This window comes from Nomia melanderi, chromosome 8, assembly GCF_051020985.1.
Source record: "Nomia melanderi isolate GNS246 chromosome 8, iyNomMela1, whole genome shotgun sequence".
Taxonomy (NCBI): Eukaryota; Metazoa; Arthropoda; class Insecta; order Hymenoptera; family Halictidae; genus Nomia; species Nomia melanderi.
In genome coordinates, this window is record NC_135006.1 from 5,263,678 (window position 1) to 5,278,598 (window position 14,921).

The 14,921-nt window shown below is 32.9% G+C and overlaps 1 protein-coding gene and 1 long non-coding RNA gene across 9 annotated transcripts in view; one reads left to right on the plus strand and one right to left on the minus strand.

The window, feature by feature from the left end:
* Nrx-1 (neurexin 1) overlaps positions 1-14,921 on the plus strand; it is a 529,026-nt gene that overhangs the window by 273,816 nt on the left and 240,289 nt on the right. The window lies entirely within an intron of this gene.
* On the minus strand, positions 5,805-7,618 carry LOC143174783 (uncharacterized). The gene is made up of 3 exons (XR_012999118.1): positions 7,121-7,618; positions 6,720-7,014; positions 5,805-6,226 (listed from the first exon to the last, which is right to left on the minus strand). It is a non-coding gene; the product is annotated as an uncharacterized LOC143174783 (long non-coding RNA).

Here is a 14,921-nt window from a genome sequence, read left to right on the forward strand (position 1 = left end):
CGTGTATCGTGAATATCGCCTTCGCCAACAATATTACTGTTGGCCAGTTCGGTGTACTTAGAGATATCTCAAACATCCCACGTAAATACCACATAATGATCCATCAATTCATTCAATAATTATGTGACAAATATAATATGAGTTTTTTACATTTTTGAGAAATAGGAGTGCGTGAGATGTAAAACAGTGGAGACCTCAGAAGAATTTAAGAATACTATTATTTTGTTTGCAAGTTATTAACACTTTAAGGAGCAATCAAACAAGAGATCTGCAGTTTAGAGATAAATTATTTACATTCTATAAAGCGATAATAATTGCTTGGACTTACAGTTCATTTTGAACCTAATTTTCTGGAAAGCAGAGCCTGAAACGGAAAATTATATTTCTTACTATTAAGTTTCCTTTTTCGCTGTGTATGAAGTTGAAAGTATTAAAATAGATTTTGCTTAAATTATTAATAGACACGAATAGACTAGACATGTATTCTCTAATAATTAAACGTCGGATGAATCTAATATGGAAATCTACATGTTTAACAGACATTATAATTGACTTTATAATTTATTGGCTTCACAATGCATTTTTTGATATTTTGACACATTTTCATTGTAGTATGTATAAATATATATTAATATAATTGAGTATTACCTGAAAAAATGTTTTTATAATTTCATTAATCCTAAAAGAAACAATTTGAAATTAGTAATTTAAGACAAACATACCTTTTTTTAACCTGATTACGATACACAGATAAATAGTCTATACATAACAAAGTAAAATATATTATAGATTAAAAAGAGTTTTGTTCATCTTAATGTCTAAAAGTACAAGAACATACAGAAACCTATCGACCATAGGATGACCCAATAATAATTAATCAGGACGTTTATCTTCGTTTGTGGCTCGCGTTCCGACATTTTCTATTATACCGATTCACCCGTGTGCGGTCGAATGCCTTATTTCCCGTGCTAGGAATAGGCGATCGTTGAAATAGTGGAATACTCCACATACTCGTCGATTGGGAGTCAAGCTTTCGATCAAAGAGACGCGCATACCACTCGCTCGAGTATGTCAATAATCGATCCGGCGTCTTTTGCACCGCACAGTCGATCCTTTATGATTGATGAAGCAACCGCCGTGACGTCAACCGTTTATATTAGAAGTAATGCGTCGTGTAGACGATCGACGATCACACCGAATGAAAAAGAATGGCTCTTGGCTACTTGAAAACTCTCTGACTATGATTTCCGCGGTTGAGCATCTTTTCCCGAGTGATTTTTTATTGACTGTGTTAACACTAGATTTACGGATATTTGCTAGATATGTTATTCTATTATTCTTAAAAAAATTGATATTCGTTCATTTAGATATTGAAAATTAGAGATGTAAAATTAAACAAGTAGGATACTTATTTACGTAGCTCCACCAACCAAAGTTGAACCAAACATTTAGCAAAATTCTATAATTTTATAAAATTCAATATGAGCCAAATTGACTCATTTAATGAATTTGTTCAGAATCAGTCTACACTCTTGCTCAAATGTTCAAGTTCAAGAAATTAATACCAGTACAATATAGTACTACAGTAGCATCACATTTATTATTGTAGTATCAACAAGGTCAAACAGAATATACAGTCAGTAACAAAAGTATTTTAACAACATGATAAGAAATAAATTTACATTTAAAAATTGTACACCGCATATTGTTATTTATTAGTGAATAAATTAAAATATTAAATCTTTAAATTATTTAGTAAATTATATTAAATTTATATTAGATTCATGTTAAGCCTTTGCGGTCGAATGTCGCCATAATGGTGATTTCGATCTTTGATATTTAAAATTGAAAACTGCAATTGAATAATTTAATTATTCAATTAACGAGAGACTGACATGTGACTTTTTTCTTTTAATATTTAAGATTTCCAAGCATAATTCAGTTTCTTGTGAAAAGAAATGTTAGAAGTTTAAAACGCTCTCGTCCGTAATGTGTTAATAGAATGATTGTCGACCGTTAAGTTATATTAAAAAATCTTAAGTAGTAAATATTTTAACAACATGCAAACAAATTATGGAATATTTATTATGTTTAAGCATGCATAATGTTCGAATACTTTTGTTGCTGATTATATTTATATGAACCATTCCTTTATTATTTCCATATGTAGAATCCACTGTCAAGAGATATTTTCGATGAACTGGGACACCCTATATTTTTCAATATAGAATGCATCAAATTGATATCTGCCAAGAACAAAGCGGAATCAGAAGCGAAAAAGTGTTCGCCGACGGCGGAAAACTGCTTCGTTAAATGCGGTAACCTCGAAAATGTGTCTTTCTTCGGTTGCTCGGTGTTTGAGCATCGGGTTCCACGATTCGCTTCATCCGTCGAAATAATTCTAGACGTCGTAGCCAACAGGTAGACGGTTCAATGAGAACTCGAGTGGGTATTTCCTAGTCGCTCGCATTTTCAGCTCCTTCCGCGTCCTTTCCAGCCACGCGAGACGCGTTTCAGCTCGACAAACGGGAGGGAAACGATTAAAAGGGACGAGTATAGGCGGCGAACGATTAAAAGGTGGAACGCGGTATCGTCTGGTAAAAGCGTCGTTCGAGATATTGGAAGTAACCTCTGGTAACGGATTCTTTGAACGGAAAGCAACTGCTGAAAGGAAGTCTCAGGAAGTTCGCGGGAAATAAAATAATTGTTTGCGGACTTTATAAGCGAACGTCTTTAGTGTAATATAATTACCCGTTATTCACTTTTATAAAAAAAAGAACTGATTTACAATTAGGTTGATTTTTAAAAGTATTTTTGATAATGCTTCGTTTTTTGAACTTTTACGCTTTTAAAGAATTATTTTATAATTGTTTTTCGTTTTATTTGATTAATAGTAGTATGGTCTTATTATGTCATTTTATATCTATGCTTTTATATTTGCTAGTAATTTCTTCATTTAGATTTCATAATTTACTTTGTAATTTTCGATACCATTTCGTGTCAGTTACTTTTCTACCATCAGGTATATCGTTTAATTATCGTATCTGAGTAACTTCAAAAATCTGTAAATCAACTTTCATCGATACAAATGACATTCAAGAAAATCGTCTTCATCTTCTACAACAAGCACTGTATTATATTGGAAGTAAGAATAATATTATATTATATTAGCTGCTACCTCTTCACTTCAAATTCTTAATTCTTCACTGAGCTATACATACACAACATTAGCTCTCCACTTACAACTAAAATAATTACTCCAACTGAAATTCTTAACATTTATACGCGTATATTTTGAAACTACACCTTCAGAAACCTCTAGTCGAATGACATGAAATGTAAGCACCATGCTGCATAGTATAGATGGAAGAACTTCGCCAACAGAGAATGAGACCTGAATGAAAGCACATTATTAATCCAATCATTACCATTTTACGATCTTCGCTACGTTCCCGCTAAAATGAAGACTTCCGTAAGCTCTCAACGGGGCTCTGCCTTCGCCGCTATTAATCCTTCCACAGACGCCATTAAATCCGTCCAAACACACTGCTCATAGCCAACCGATTTCTTGGGGCAAGATACTCGCCGAACAATTTCCATCCGCCGCCAAAGTCAAACAGAACTTCCATTTGATCGTCTATTCTCTTTCCCTTGTTCCTGCCAACTTTGTTCAACGCGCCCGTTTAAAACTATCTCAATTTCTTTTTGTCGATGTATCGATAAGCGAGGGAAGATTCTCTGTTATAACGAGAATTTTGCCTCTGTTATGGTTGAAACTGAGACTGGGTCCATCGTGGATACATTTATATTTAGAATCGATACTTGTGTATCAATCTATTGTACGGTACGTTTTCAAACAGTTTGAGAAACATTGAAATATTTGTCGTATCGATATGCATCAGTTATGTTATATTCATATGGAGTGTTGTATAGATTTAGGTGTAATCTTTTCCGGTGTGACATTATGCAGCTGAAAATAATAATACTGTAATGATTTATATTATAAAGTAATAATGATAATGTTAAACGTGAAGGAAACACGATATATTTTTATATTTTTCAGATTGCTTTTCCAACGTTACGCTATTCCCAACGTGAAATTAATTCTGTTACTCACGCCGTATACTTTATACTTTTAATTAAATGAATTTAGGATATGGAATCTGAAAGAATATTTCACGCATATATTTTTATAACAATTTAACCTTTTGGTTAAAAGATTAGAAAAAAAACACTCAAATTTTGAGTTTCCATAACTCGTTTCCTAATATTCTATATTAAATACTCAAACTTCTCGTGATAGTGAACGTATGAATAAACAAAACAGAACAAACATTAATTAAAATGTTGGTGATTGAGAAATAAGAAATATTTGTAGAAAATGCTCTAAGTGCCAAATTTAAAATTTCCCAGGAGAGAGAAGAAAGTTACAAAACATTACATTAAATACATCCTCCATTACATCCTAATAACATCATCTTTCAATAGTGCCAGTATTATTGACGTCTATTTACTTATAAATAAGAAAATTACATTTGAATCATGTATCACAAAACAATAAGAAAAAAAGAACAAAATTTCCCAATTTGAGCACTTACAATGTTAAAATTTTCTAACCTATAGTGTGAAAAACTCTTGGAATTATTCTCACCAAAATCTCGTGCTCTTCCAGACATTTTCCTCGTGCCACCCGAGACACGGCGACATCTTGAAAATGCCATGCACGGCCGCGCTCGCAGCGGTATTCAGCCAAGAAAATACCCCCGTGTCCTCGAATCTTGTCCCTCGATCATGTGTGCCGTGCCCCGCGGGGTGGCTCGGGTTTCCGCTTCGGGGGTTGAACACGCCGCGTTAATGTAAATCGCGTCGCACGCGCGCGACAGAGAGGGAAAAGAGATTGGGTGTCTAGACACCCCCACCACCAGTCGCGTGGGTGGGATTCTAGACAAGTCGCGCTTTACTCGTTAAGGATGAAAACGGCGATAGAAGATTGGGATTAGGAGTACCATGTCGAATGTTTACGCGCGCGTCTGCCGCGCACGTTACTCGCGGACGAAACCTTATGGCGAACGTGACGAAAGATAATCCTCGGATTCACGAACATGATTGTTTAACTGTTTCTTATTAAACTTACTGATTTTAACCATTCAACTGCTATACGCCACTATAGTAGCTTTCGTGTATATTTGATAGTTGCGAACATTATAGTCTAATCTACTAGTGCTACATTTATGACATGCAGATTGCGTCAAACCTTACACTGTACAGAGGTATAGCTTCGCGGCTAGGCCCGCCGTTGCTGAAAGGTTAACCTTTATAACCCCTTTCCCTATGATTTACTTCTCAACTATATTCGATACAACTACTTTGTCATTAAGTGTTTGCACTCGAAACAGTTTCAATAGAAACATAAACCTAACCAATAATTTACAGATACAAATGTTACAACATATTTAATGACAAAACTTTGTAGTTCATAATGACTCCGCCATGGAGACCTCGCGTACAAGAGGTTAATAATATATTAAGAAAAAGAAATAAAGTATATGTATATTCTTTATCGATCTTTGCTCCGAAGTATAATAGTTGATAACAGAAGAATAATATTCGATTTGAATTCATAAGAATAGAGTAATATTTATGCTTGTTAAATTCTGTTTAAAATCTTTACCACGAGTTTGACACGTTATTGTAAGGCAAGAGGTTAAGTACGGACGTGAATTTAACATGAAAGTCCAAAAATTACCGATTAATGTTAAATATTCTCGTTTGTAGCAATTAATAAAAAACTATATTATGTTCATTTATTTTAGTTATGTAAATGTTTCTACATAGCAACAATATCAACTATATAGTGAAACATTCGTTTGAGTTCATAATTTAATATATGTTATTTGCTTATATCTAATATTTTAATATTATATATTGTTGACTTGAGAAAAGGGAACTGCCGTTGATTTAGACTATTTTTCAGAGTACCTTTCTGCTTCCATTTTAATACACTCGAAAATACGTATCTCGTATTGCTGCATCATTAAATATTTACCAAACTTACTGTTTTACGTTTCCTGTACTTCATCTGGTCGGTTGTTTACTTAAAGCTATTTGCATACGTCAAACACAAGAAGTTCCGATTACACATCTGGAACATCGATAGTTAAGGGATCGATGAAGATTTCTTTGAACAATCCGTATTAAAATTGTCAACACTTCAAATCAATCAGTTCTGCAATGAAGTGTACAATATTATGTATTCAGACTTTTTAATATAGTTGAAAATTATTATATTTCAATCATTAATTGTTAACTGAAAATTTTTTAATAATGACGCCAATTCTAGCGATTTTCACATGAAAAATTTCTAATCCTCTTTCAACACCATTAATTATTTCTATTAGGCCAGTTTGTCAGTCATTCGTGAATTCTAACTTCATCGATTCACATATCCGATGACTTATAGACCGGTGTGTACATCCGTCGAATGTCATTGTAGTCCGACATCATTCCGGAGTAGCAGAAGGATATCGGGCAATGGAATAATATCTGTTTAATTTATAACAATCGAGCCAGCGGTCCGCGCAAATCCAGATTAGATAATCGCGATTAACGTGTCTCTTTGTGCCGGTTGTGACAGTTATGCGCGGACACGTATCGATCGAGGTGTTTGCATGTGAAACGTCATCAAGAATTCGCGACTGCCGGTTGTAACGAACGTTTACCGCGAAGTGCCGCGCCATTAACCGGAATCGTGCGTGCTGATGGAATGTCAGCAACCAGGCCCTTCTGCGAAAATGCGTAGTCAGTTCCTGAGCTGAGAGTTATTCACAGTTTTGAGGAATGTTGTTTTGCCCGCCGTTCCATCCACTTCTACTTGACAGCTAGACATTTTATCAAAAGGTCTTTTGTCACTTGTTTCCTTTACTAAGACCAGTGCGATATTAAATTTGCAGAAGCTCGACGGTTTTATTTACCATTGAATTTAACAAGCTACGATCATTTTAAGAATACAAATGTCTATAAATAAGTATTGTTTTAATTATTTATAATGAAATTATGGTAACTATAATAATAGCAATAGCAGTAACAATTACAGTTATTTTCAATAATAATAATACTATACCTTCTGAATACCGCAAAATAACAAATGAAATTGAATAATTAATCAACTTCAACTTTATACACATGCATAAACGTTCAACGTCATTGTAACTTCAAAGGTACAAAATACATTCGTCCTAATAAGGTCATTAAGACTATCGAATACATCGTTAATTTGTATTTACAGGTTGATATTTATTAATTTCATCAATTTTGTTACAGCCAGGATAAAAAGTTTGGTCTGTAAAGGGTTAATTACAAAACTGCCAACCACGATATAGTGCACAAGAATCAATAATATTAATATTATAACTTATAATTACAGCAACTAATTCTAAAAAAGTATAGAAAACCTTTAACCCAATATTCAATTGTGACAAGATAACTTGCGAAACAAATGTCAGTGTTCCACTAAATTTGTCAGACCATACATAGTACGATATAACCAACTGTTCTCCTTGGTTCCGCCATCTTAACACGGTCGACAGAAAAGCGCGACGACCGGAAGTAGCCGCTTAGAGCGCGAGCTCGGCCAACTATAAATCAGCGAGCACAAGGCAGCTCGAACTTATGCATCGATAGGAACCTTCCCCCCAGCCGTCCTCGTCGTGCGCGACGCCGACACGTTGGAAACTCGGGAATTCCTTCAATTCCGTATCGAACCGTCCCATCTCTGCTTGATTTCTTCGAGAAAATCTATTTTCGACCGAAAGTGAAAAAAAAGAGAGAGACAGGGAAAGAGAGAAACATTACCGCGAACTTGGGCTTTTTTGGGGCTTCTCGTCTTTATCGACTGACAATACACGTTATTTTTTATGAAATTTTGCACGTATGTTCATCATACTTACTTAACCAGTTGACTGTGGTAGTTTATAGTATATATCTATAGTATCAAATGATAAAGTGTATATTCGTCAAAGGCAGGGCAAATTCACCTATAAAACGAAGAAGAATTACACGTTTTCTTGAAAAAATAAGTAATTGATCAGTGAAAAAATTAGTACTATTTTACGTTTTAACACAATTCGGAAAATTTTTTTTGCAAGAAGTTACTCTGATAATCAACAATAAAACTGTTTAAGAGGTTGTACGAAAACAAAGGAATAACGACAACAGGAGTACAAACATTTATGAGTAAACAAAATCCGATATTTCATATTACACAACCTAATAGTAGTAATTCATTCGTGCATGTTTCATAGTTTAAAAAAGAAATGAACCATTTTACTTGAACACATCCTGATTTACAAGTGCTTATAAATTGTAAAGATAGAAAATAAATGCAGTGAACATTTAATAATTTCAACAGTAATTAGGACCAGTATGTTATAATTATAAAGAAGTTCTCGATGTTGCAATTATCCAATATTCATTGTACTTAAAAATGGTTCAAATGGAGATTATTTATAGATCTATAAATATATGGCAAAATATTTTTGTAGAATCACGTTTTTAGTTTAATTTTTATACAAATTTGTATAAAGAAGTTTCTATTCATTTTATAATAATAAATTTATTGCACTAACTATACATTTATTGTATTTATTAAATGTGTATTAAAAACATAATTGTCACTAATCCATCACAAATGATAAGACAGTAGTGTATGGATTTTTCTTGTCGCTGACCACGGTAATTACGAACGTGACGTGTGGCAGATAAATGCAGGGCCGAGAAGTTCTGATGACAGAAAAATCAATGGATGTCGGAAGTTTGTTGGATCGGTTATCCGAGCCCTTTATTTACCACAGTGGTTAACTCCAGAATGTGGAAAGTATCAAAAATTGATAAAATTGTATGGGTAGCCTATAGAATATCTTTTTTCGATATTCATATTTCATTAAAAGATGTAGAATGTTACGTGTACAGGTTTTATATTATAACATGTAAAGTGTACAATTATATTACATGTTTGGAATAATTATTATTGTTTCCATGTTCGTAAATCAAAAGTTTGATTGATTTGACAAGTGAAATAAAAAAGAGATTAATAACAGCGAATTGATCCATCAACAACTTACTTTTACAGAAAAATCTATTATTATATGTTAATTGTGGCATATTTGTAATGAAAATAAATGTTACTCTTCTGTTTATGTATTTAGTTCAAGGATTTAATTCGATAACGATCTGTACAGCTATTCATAAGTCAAATACAGTAATTTTTGCCACAAAATTAGCATAGTGTATCTGTCTAATGAAGATATTTAATATTAACCACATTTTGGTTCAACTATTCCAATGATAATTAGTTTATATTCGTTAAAAGGGTTTTTATTTTGTTCAGTGAGTTTTCTCTTACTAGACCAACTAAACAAAATTGTAATTGTCTAATTGTAAAATTTACCTTCTTTGACGAAAAATAATTGTACAAGATTTCAAATTATACATTTTTACTAACTCTGCATTTAGCTTGTGTATTCTGTAATACTTTTTTAAAGGTAAAGTGAACGAATCTCCAAGAGAATTTTAATTATACTTACAATTAGTCCGGAATTTAATTGTGTTTATTATCTTATTTTTAAAAGTTTTTACTCGCGTCTTTATATGTTTATGTGAATTCTGGTTTCAATAATAATATCATGTTTTGATAAAGATGTTGTATTAACGTTAGTAATGAGTGTGCACATATTCCTGGTGATGCGACCTTTCACGCAAAATATAAACCGAATTGAAAATTGATAACCGAAATACAATTAAGGACTGATACATCGTCAAAAATGTAAATTTTGCATGTGTATTTTATAATTTGACGTTAATGATACGGTTGTTGATCAGTGTATTGTTGAAATATTAAAATAATTTCAACATTATTCAATATTAATATATGACATGTATTAGTTTACTGGAAAATTCTGTCCGGCGTCATCCCAAATTTCCAAAAGGTAATGATTCTACCGAAATGGAATCCACATTATCAATCCAAATTACTATTACGCTATGAATAGGAGATTAGTTACGATGAAAATTATATTTTTGAGTAAATACTAATAAATGCATTGGTAATGTATTATTTTCTTTTAATTAAAAAACATACAGAACTTTCCGGTAAATTTAATAGAAATGAAATATTGTTCCATCCCTTAACATCGTCTATATAAAAAGGACTAATTGAAAGTACTTCGTTATTTATCTGTATCACATTCATGTAGTCCGAAAAGAAATCGAATTTTCTGGGGTGTCTAATAAGAATGTATATTATACGAAAGAATTCCTCGAATCCTCCCGGATTTCCACATTCTAATGAAAATCGACCCCACGATGTAATGAACTTGACCAAACTTTATCGCAGTGAGTTCATCATCGAATTTAATCGGAGCCTGGTGAAGTGGGTAACCGATCAGTGGTGAACAATGGGGTTGCCAAGTTACATCGAGTATTAACGTGACATTAGGATAAGTCAAGTTTCATTGGCAGCGCAAGATTATAGGCTACAGATATTGTTTGACATTAATACTAAACGTACAGGCATTTTAGCTACCGATCATATTTTTCTGAAAGGAATATAGCCGATTGTTGATTTAATACGAAAACAATGCACAAAACATCTTTTCGATGATAAGAAAAAGATTATATATTTCCATTTGCTTTTAACAAGGACGGGAAACTATACATGCATTTTTTTATTTGGTAGTGTCAACCATTTGACCGCTCCTGGTACGTTTAGTGTCAAATTTCCCAAGCAATCGATGGAAATCCAAAAGTTTTCCGGAACCGACTAAACGTGCGATTGTTTTACTTAAATGAGCATTTGTTCCTCGGGCAATTAATGAAGACATAAAAATCGTTTTCCTTTATATAAAGTTATCCAATACGATCATATGGTCATTTATAGGCGTAGAATTCGTATTTATGCTTTAAAAAGCTTAAAAAATGTTCAACCCTTAATTACATAATAATTAATAATTGTGTCTATTGTATGATATATTGTTTTTCGAGTTATCTAATTGTAGTCCTTATTTTTATTTTTAGAAGGAAAATTTTTTTCTGTAAGGCAGAGTAAGGTGGAATTAAGCTGGAACTAAATACTATTTATAGAATATATTAATGAAATACAGGGCGAGTCAGCTACAATATTCCTATTTTACAAGTACTTGTGTTCAATTTGACTTCTTTGAATCTCTTAATGTGACATCACATAGTAAAATTATTCATCAGTTTCTTTACTTCCACTTTTCACATGTTCACGACTGACTGTGGCGAAACATAGCAATATTTGATCTTATTTTATAGAACAGACACTAACACCGAAGCTTTAGTCCAATTTTCTACTGTGTAGCACTCAGATTCATCAATTTTCCAATACTATAATTAGGCTTAAAACCTATACTGCAAACAGTCAATACTTTAGTCATATAAAAAAGTGATAATAAAGTATCATAGATCTTCTAAATTGCATTTTTATTGTATTTTGATACATAAATCAGACATTTTATAATAGTATACCAATTGTTGAAAAATCATACATTTAAAGGTTCATCTATTATTCGTAATCTCTTTCCAAGGTTTTTAATTTTTACCCTGAAACTGTGTTGTTAAAAATTAGGAAGAATTTCAAAAGCAATTCTGAGATAGAGAAGCGAACTTGAAAAATATTGAACGGTAGACATATTCCTGATACTTTGATTGGATGAACTCCATCAAAAAATAAAAACTGCATTCACTTTATAACCCAATACTTCCTTTCAAAAAAAGAAATATAAAATATAAAATATAGATTTTTAATTGAATTGGCATTCCTACATAGTGGGGCACAAAGATAAAAAACTTCTCTTGCTAAAACCTATTTTCTCCATGAAAGATTTCAACAGATTGCATGGAAAACGGAGTCTCTAGTGAACTTGACCGAAATTTTTATTTTATTGTGTTCCCCACAATGGTGTATGCTATCGATGCATAAAACTCTCGATTCAATAGACACACACTTGACCCAGTGACATCTATCCCTTGTCAATTCTAATATTATTCTTCAGCAATAACCGGCTGACGAGGGCATGACAAATATAAAGCTCTGAACGTCAGAACATAATTGAACTTCCATTCGGAACTGCGAGGTACCGTGAACCTTGACCCAAACAGATTTCATTCGTTAAATTAAAGTTCGACGCGGCGAAAACGCTTTTGCCCGAGCTTAATGTCGTCTTATTTGTCACGATCGCGGGAGTAGGTTTCTGCCAGGGCTAATTTGTTTCAGAGAGAAATGTCGTTGTTGGAAATCGAGGTCGTCCGAAACCAATTTCTCGGGATCAATAAGTGTCTTATATTTAATACAATCGTTTTACGCGAGGATATGAACACCTCCTGTCGCTTGATAAATAATTCATAGTTTCGATACCGACCGCGACTGATTTAAAAATGGGTCATCTCATAAGTGGTGACGTTTCTTTTTACTTTTAACTTCTTACGTTCTTTTTTTTAATCGACGTACTGATCATCGGTGTGTATGACGTTTTCCCAATTTTCTGTTAATTTTTTAATACTGTTTCAAAAATGGTATTGTAAAATGATCTTATACAGTAAGATAAGTATGGGATTATCTAATATTTCGAGCTCAAAGTGAACGATAGTATTAATATACAAAACAGGAACATTGTAAAATATTTGATATGTGTCTTTCTTTTTGTCAACAGTTATCCATAGGTAATGAAATAATTTGATCAAATATTTTGGAAGCTACTAGTGTTAAATGAAAAATTTAATTTACAAACTGTATATATTCGGATGATGTATCTATCTATTTAAATGGTTTTTGGATCATTTTATTTATTTGATACATACGCTGAGAATTAGTACGTTTTACTTACATCTCGTGTAAGACTGTTTTATAATTTGCACTTATAAGACGAAGAATTTAGACGCACCATGTATATATTGAATTTTTTTTACCGAGTTACCAGAAATATTACTTGCAATGAATACTAACTTCACTTATTTGTTTTTAACGTTGCTACAACAACTACAATTATTATTAATTTATACGTACGTTATATGTACAATTGCGTAATTCGTAAAAACTAAATAAGGTTCAATGTCAAATTAAATGTTAAAGAATTCACTTTCATTTCTTCTATTCTACATCTTTACGTTCGCCCAAAATTATAAAATCCAAATTCCATTAACCACCGGAAAATACAAAATACCAAATTTAACGTTCAAATATTAACGTTTCAAAAGTAAAAAAGAATAATAGTTTCAAAATTGTATCCGCGTGTTTAACGAAATCTACCATGCGCAATGGCCGACACGGAGTCCAAGAGCTGCGGGTAGTCGTCGGGAATTTAAAAAAGTAAGGTCGTTAGTGAGAAGTATGAGGTGAAATGTAAAAGCGGCAGTAGAAGACAGAGGCAACTTGGTCGGGATATCTAATTCCGACGCTGTACACAGAAGTTCGGGCCCTCGAAACGTCGAGGAATACGTAAAATACTTGCCCGTTTTTTCCCCCCAACCGAGTCGACGCTAACCCGTTTTACTGTCGCGAAAGTTCTTATGATAATCGCGGTCAAAACTTTTTTGGAGTCCTCCCGCTCGAGCTCGCCGCGATCTGCTTCGAATGCTTCTTCCACGCCGACGTCGATGCTTCCATACCGGGACGGTTCTCGAATTTCAATTGGGCCCCGTCGTCTGTTTCGTATCAAACCGAACCTTTTTAACTAGAGAAGCCAGACGAATCGTTGAAGTCGATTTTAATGTGTGCACTAAACGTACCGCGACCGGTCAAATGACCGTTTTTTCACCCTTTACAGTCTTATGTTCAAAGAGATAGGGTTAAATTTCATTTCAAAAACTATGTATTTTACTATACTTTGTCTATATTTATTGGTAATATTATGCTTGTGTAATATAATTGATGTAATTTAGTGTTTCTCAAATAGATTATTATTAAAGTGAAATACTGAACTACAATTGAGCAAAGTATAATTTAATTTAAAATTCAATTGAGTAAAGTAAAAATTGTAAATTTTTTATCGGATCACTGAGAACATTTCGGTACGCAAAGGATTAAATTTTATTAACAGTTCTATGTTTTCTTTGGTTCATTTAACTTTACATCAATTTCTATATTGTCCGATTAATCGGTTCTTCAATTTTTGTATTAGTTTCTGTTTCTATTTCCACTAACAAAATGTATCTTCTGATTTGTTTCTCTCTTCTTTCTATAACGAAAGATTTTTGTACTTTTATTAATTCACGATGACTAATTTTCAATATTTAAAATCTGTATTAACGTTTCTTTAGCAAATACATGATGATAGCTATTTGGAAACTTGTAATCAATACTGATAACAGTGTAATATAGATTGACAGAACTTAGAAAAACAAAATTACAAAATATAATACCAGCACGATTCAACAATTTCCCACAATATCTTATCATTAATAAAATAATTTCAGTTTACCTATTACATACAATATACAAGTAACAGCGACTATAAATCTAAGAAAATCCACCAATAAAGGTGGTTGAATTTAGAAAAATAAATTGCCAAGTGACACGTGAACGAAACAATGTCAGCAACTCTGAATCCAGAAAATAAAAGCAAATATACTAATGAAGATTGAAGTAGAATGCTAAGAAACTCTCGTTATATTTTTTACCAACAAAGTATTTGTCGATAAATTTTTTACGATTCCACGTCCTATCTTTCGCGAACCATCTAGAATTAAAAAGGGGTCAGCTTGTGTGCATCCGACGTCCCGATAGCAATCAATAGATTGCGAAAGGTATACCTAAACTTTTGATCAGCGGCGTACATACAGATCCGATTCTTTCCAGGATTCACATCAATTATTTATCTACCCGCCCCACACCGGATTCCAGCGAC